Here is a 6,641-nt window from a genome sequence, read left to right on the forward strand (position 1 = left end):
AAATCATGGAGATTAAATAGTACGCTATTAAACAATGAGTGGGTCAAGAATGATATTAGGGAAGAAATCAGAAGCTTTCTGGAAACAAATGAAAACGAACTCACAACAACCTGAAACTTAAGGGACACAGCCAAGGCAGTCTCAGATGGAAGTTCATAGCGATACAGGCCCACCTAAAAAAGTTAGAAACATTTCAAACAAACAGCCTAACCCTATGTCTACAAGAACTGAAGGAACAACAACAAAGACAGCCCAGAGCAAGTAGAAGGAAGGAAATAACCAAGATCAGAGCAGAATTAAATGACATAGAGACTAAAAGCACAATTCTAAGGATCAATGAATGGAAGAGCTGGCTCTTTGAAAATATAAACAAAATCGACAAGCCTTTAAGCAGACTCATCAAAAAAAAAAAAAAGAGAGAGAGAGAGAGAAGACCCAAATAAACACAATCAGAAATGTAAGAGGAGAGACTACAACAGATACCACAGAAATACAAAGCATTGTAAGAAGTTACTACGAAGAACTGTATGCCCAGAAATTTGAAAACCTAGATGAAATGGACAAATTTCTAGAAAAATACAATCTTCCAAAACTCAATGAAAAAGAAGCAGAAAGCCTGAACAGACCAATAGCAGCAAAAGAAATTGAAGCAGTAATCAAAAAACTCCCAACACACAAAAGTCCTGGACCAGATGGTTTCACAGGAGAATTCTACAAAGCATTTAAGGAAGAACTAACCCCTATCCTTCACAGACTATTTCAAAAAATCCAAAAAGATGGAAGACACCCAAACTCTTTTTATGAGGCCAACATCATCCTAATTCCAAAACCAGATAAAGACACAACAAAGAAAGAAAACTTCAGGCCAATATGGCTGATGAACATTGACGCTAAAATCCTCAACAAAATAGTGGCAAATCACATCCAACAGTACATTAAAAAGACCATACACCATGACCAAGTGGGATTCATTCCAGAGGTGCAAGGATGGTACAATATTCACAACTCAGTAAATGTAATACATCACATAAACAGAAGCAAAGACAAAAATCACATGATCACATCAATAGATGCAGAAAAAGCATTTGATAAGGTACAGCACCCATTTATGATAAAAACACTCGGCAAAGTGGGAATACAGGGAGCATTCCTCAACATAATAAAGGCCATATATGAGAGACCTACAGCCAATATACTCAATGGGCAAAAATTAAAATCTTTTCCACTAAGATCAGGAACAAGACAAGGATGTCCACTTTCACCATTCTATTCAATATAGTACTGGAAGTTTTAGTCACAGCGATCAGACAAGAAAAAGAAGTAAAAGGCATCCAAATCAGAAAGGAGGAAACAAAACTGTCACTGTTTGCAGATGACATGATAGTGTACATAGAAAATCCTATACACTCCACCAAAAAACTGCCTGACCTAATAAATGAATTTGGCAAAACAGGGGGATACAAAGTCAATATCCAGAAATCAAAGGCATTTCTGTACACCAACAATGAAACAGCAGAAGCAGAAATCAAGAAAAAAATCCCATTTGAAATAGGAAAAAGAAAAATAAAATGCCGAGGAATAAATCTGACCAAAGAGGTAAAATACCTGTATTCAGAAAACTACATAACACTGAGGAAAGAAATCAAGGAAGACACAAAGAAATGGAAACATATACCGTGTTGATGGATCGGAAGAATTAACATCATCAAAATGTCCATACTACCAAAAGCAATTTACACATTCAATGCAATACCTATTAAAGTACCAATGGCATATTTCACAGACATAGAACAAACACTTCAAAAATTTATATGGAACCATAGACGACCCCAAATAGCTGCTGCAATCTTGAGAAAGAAGAGTAAAGTAGGAGGAATCACAATACCTGACACTAAACTATACTACAAGGCCACTGTAATCAAAACAGCCTGGTACTGGCATAAAAACAGGCACATAGACCAATGGAACAGAACAGAGATCCCAGAAATAAACCCAAGTCTCTACGGTCAATTAATATTTGACAAAGGGGCAGCAACATAAAATGGAATAAAAATAGCCTCTTTAACAAATGGTGTTGGGAGAACTGGACAGCTACGTGCAAAAAAAAATGAAACTCGAGCACCAACTTACACCTTATACAAAAATAAATTCAAGGTGGATAAAAGACTTAAATATAAACCATGACATCATTAAAGTCCTAGAAGAGAATGTAGGTAGGAGAATCTCAGATATTTCAGGAAGAAACTTTTTTACTGACATGTCTCCTAGAGCAAGGGAAATAAAGAAAAGAATAAACAAATGAGATCTCATCAAAATAAAAAGCTTTTGCACAGCTAAAGAAAACAGTATCAAAATTAAAAGAGAACCAACTGTATGGGAAAACATATTTACCAATGATACCTCAGACAAGGGTTTAATCTCCAAAATATATAAAGAACTTACATGACTGCACTCTAAGAAGACAAGCAACCCAATTAAAAAATGGGCAAAGGACTTGAACAGACACTTCTACAAGGAGGACATACAGAAGATCCAAAGACACATGAAACAATGTTCAATATCACTAGGTATCAGAGAGATGCAAATTAAAACCACAATGAGATACCACTTCACACCAGTCAGAATGGCCATCATAAACAAAGCAACAAGCAACAAGTGTTGGAGAGGTTGTGGAGAAAAGGGGACCCTAGTGTACTGTTGGTGGGACTGCAGGCTGGTACAACCACTATGGAAGCAGTATGGAACTTCCTTAGAAAACTAAAAATGGATCTGCCTTTTGACCCAGCAATTCCACGGCTGGGACTATATTCTAAGAACACTAAAACACCAATGCAAAAGAACCTTTGCACCCCAATGTTCATAGCAGCACAATTTACAATAGCTAGGTGCTGGAAGCAACCTAGGTACCCACCAGTAAATGAATGGATCAAAAAACTATGGTCTATTTACACAATGGAATTCTATGCAGCAGAAAGAAAGAAGGAGCTCCTACCCTTTGCAACAGCATGGATGGAGCTGGAAAGCATTATGCTAAGTGAAACAAGCCAGGCAGTGAAAGACAAATACCATATGATCTCACCTTTAGCAGGAACCTAAACAACAAAACAAAGAAACAAGCAAAATATAACCGAAGACACTGAAATAGGGGACAGACTGACAGTGACCAGAGAGGAGAGAAGATGGAATTTCAGGGGAGAATGGGAAGGGTTTACAGGAACAAATTTAAAGAACACATGGACAAAAACTAGGGGGAAAGTGGTAATGGGAAGGAAGTGGGGAGGGTTCGGTGGGTGGGCTGGAATGGGAGTAAAAGGGAGAAAACTGTACTTGAACAATGATTAAAATAAAATTAAAATTAAAAAAACCCACAAGACCCCCAAAAGGTGTCTTGAGGTACATCCTTAACATATATTGAATAAAAATTTAATAAAACTGTGCACAAAAATCTGTGCTATTTTTTCCTCATATTTATTAGTCAATTAGTTTGGTTTTTTTTTATTTGTACACAAATAACATCTAGTCTAGGTGCTGAGATACAAATGTAAAGATACAGACATGAGATGTGACCTCAAGAAGCTGATGTTCTGGTCAGAGACATAATCAGTAAACAAATTTACAAGCATGTTAACCATGTAGGGAAGTGTAAGTTTGGTGAAGAAAAACAAAGCAGGGTAAATAGGTAGGTCATAAGGAGGGAATTTACTTTTTTTTAGGTAGCATGTCAGGACAGGTCTATTTGAGGAAGTAATATTTGAGCAGGGACCTGAATGAAGTGAGAGCAAGCCAACTGAAGTACTGGAACAAAAGAGCACAAACAAGAGGCTGGAATGTAGCAGGTAAGAAGAGAGTGATTGGGAGGTAAATTCACAGAGACAAGCAGTAATCAGATCACAGATAGCCTGTAGGCCATAGTACAGATTTTGGAATTTATTCTGATTATGATGGAAAGCCATTAGAGAATTTTGAACAGGAGAATGATTCTGCTGTTCTCACAATTTGAAATTGTCAATCTGGTAGCACAGTGGGAAGAGGATGCAGAAGCATAAGCATAAATATAAGGAAATTAATTATGAAGCTGATTAAGTATTTCAGATAAGAAATGGGAAAGACTTAAGTCAAGTTAGAATTGGTGAGTAATGGAAAATGGTTGTACTGGCAGAATTTGTTCATGATCTGGATGTGGGTGGGAGGAAAAGAGAAGTAATAGAAGATGAGCCCTGTGTTTTTGCCTTGTGTGACCGAGTAAATGGCAAGACCATTTGCCAAGATAAGAAAATTTGGGAAATAGCAGTTAAGGGAGAGAGTAAAATACTTTGATTTGTTATGTGTCATGAGAGTATTAGATTTCCAAGTGGAGACGTTAAGTAGACAGCTGGAAACGTGAGTTGAAAATTAAATGTAAGATCTAAGCTAAAGGTTTAAATTTGGGAATCATAAACATAGAGATGATTTTTAAAGTCATTGGGCTAGAAGAGATCACCAAATGAGGGATTGTCTGTAAGGAAAAGGGCCAAGAACTGAGATTAGAGGCACTGCAACATTCCACAGTCAGATGTTAGAACATCAAGTTAGAAGAGGGTAGAATTGACCCGTAGGTTTGGCAAGGTAGAGTTAATTGATGACCAAGCCAAGTATGGGTTCAGTAGACAGGTGGAGAAAAGTCTAACTGGAGTGGATTAATGAGAGAAAAGAAATACAGCATGTAAAAACAGAAAAGTAACAAAGCAAAGCAAACCAAAAGAACTAACTTTCAAGCAATTTTCCTAAAATATTAAGAAAAATGTTGTAGCAACTAGAAGTGGCATAGGTTCAGGGAAGATATAAGCAGTGTAATGGATAACCATGCAACATATTCTCATATTATAGCTTTTTACTTTAACTAATTTTTATAACAATTCATTATAGAGGAAGATATGTCTTGAATAAAATATATAAATAAAACTTGTGAGAAGCCAAGTTTTGGCCAAGTTTATTGTGATATATATTATAGGCATCTTAAAGTATAAGCTAAAGCATAAACAAAAAATAATAATTCTGGATGCAATAAAATTGCAGATTGTCCCTAAGTTGCTAATTTTATACAAAAATTATTTGGGGGAAATTTTAATTGACCTAAAATGCCTTTTAATTATTGTTTTATGGAAATATTAATATGTGATGCAGGTATAGAGCCACATATACTTGATATATATAAACATATATTTTCTTTCCTTAAAAATATATTTTATTGATTATCTTATTACAGTTTTCCCATTTTTTTCTCCTATTTATTCCCCTCCATCTGTAACACCTTCTCCCACCATCATTCCCCCACCTTAGTTCATGTTCATGGGTCATACATATAAGTTCTTTGGCTTCTCCATTTTCCATACTATTCTTAACCTCCCCCTGTCTACTTTGTATCTACAATTTATGCTTTTTATTCCCTGTACCTTTACCCTCATCCTTCCTCCTATCCCCACTCATAATCCTCCACATGATCTCTATTTCTGTGAATCTGTTCCTGTTCAGGCTGTTTGCTTAGATTGTTTTTTAAATATATTTTATTGATCATGCTATTACAGTTGTCCCATTTTTCTTATCCCCCTTATTCCCCTCCAACCTGTACCCCTTCCCACCATCATTGCACCACCTTACTTCATGTCCATGGGTCATACATATAAGTTCTTTGGCTCCTCCATTTCCCATACTATTCTTAACCTCCCCCTATCTATTTTGTACCTACTATTTATGCTTCTTATTCCCTATACCTTTTCCCCTATTATCCTCCATCCCCTCTCCACTGATAACCCTCCATGTGATCTCCATTTCCCTGATTCCATTCCTGTTCTAGTTGTTTGCTTAGTTCATTTTTGTTTTTTAGGTTCATTTGTTGATAGTTGTGAGTTTGCTGTCATTTTACTGTTCATATGTTTGGTCCTCTTCTTTTTCTTAGATAAGACCCTTTAACGTTTCATATAATAAAGGCTTGGTGATGATGAACTCCTTTAACTTGACCTTATCTGGGAAGCATTTAATCTTCCTATCCATTCTAAATGATAGCTTTGCTAGATAGAGTAATTTTGGATGTAGGTCCTTGCCTTCCATGACTTTGAATACTTCTTTCCAGCCCCTTCTTGCCTGCAAGGTTTCTTTTGAGAAATCAGCTGATAGTCTTATGGGAACTCCTTTGTAGGTTACTGTCTCCTTTTCTCTTGCTGTTCTTAAGATTCTCTCCTTCTCTTTAATCTTGGGTAACTTAATTATGATGTGCCTTGGTGTGTTCCTCCTTGGGTCCAAATTTTTTGGGACTCTGAGCCTCCTGGACTTTCTGGAAGTCTATTTCCTTTGCCAGATTGGAGAATTCTCCTTCATTATGTTTTCAAATAGTTTTTTCAATTTCTTGCTGTTCCTCTTCTTCTGGCACCCCTGTGATTCAGATGTTGAAACATTTAAAGCTGTCCTGGAGGTTTCTAAGCCTCTCCTGATTTTTTTGAGTTCTTGTTTCTCCATTCTGTTCTGGTTTAGTGTTTATTTCTTCCTTTTGTTCCAAGTTGTTGATTTGAGTCCCAGTTTTCTTTTCTTCACTGTTAGTGTATATTCCCTGTATATTGTCCTTTATTTCACTTTTCATAGTCTTCACTTTTTCCTCTATCTTGGGA

Source organism: Phyllostomus hastatus, unplaced genomic scaffold (genome assembly GCF_019186645.2).
Source record: "Phyllostomus hastatus isolate PE091 unplaced genomic scaffold, TTU_PhHast_1.1 phas_contig_86, whole genome shotgun sequence".
NCBI classification, from domain to species: domain Eukaryota; kingdom Metazoa; phylum Chordata; class Mammalia; order Chiroptera; family Phyllostomidae; genus Phyllostomus; species Phyllostomus hastatus.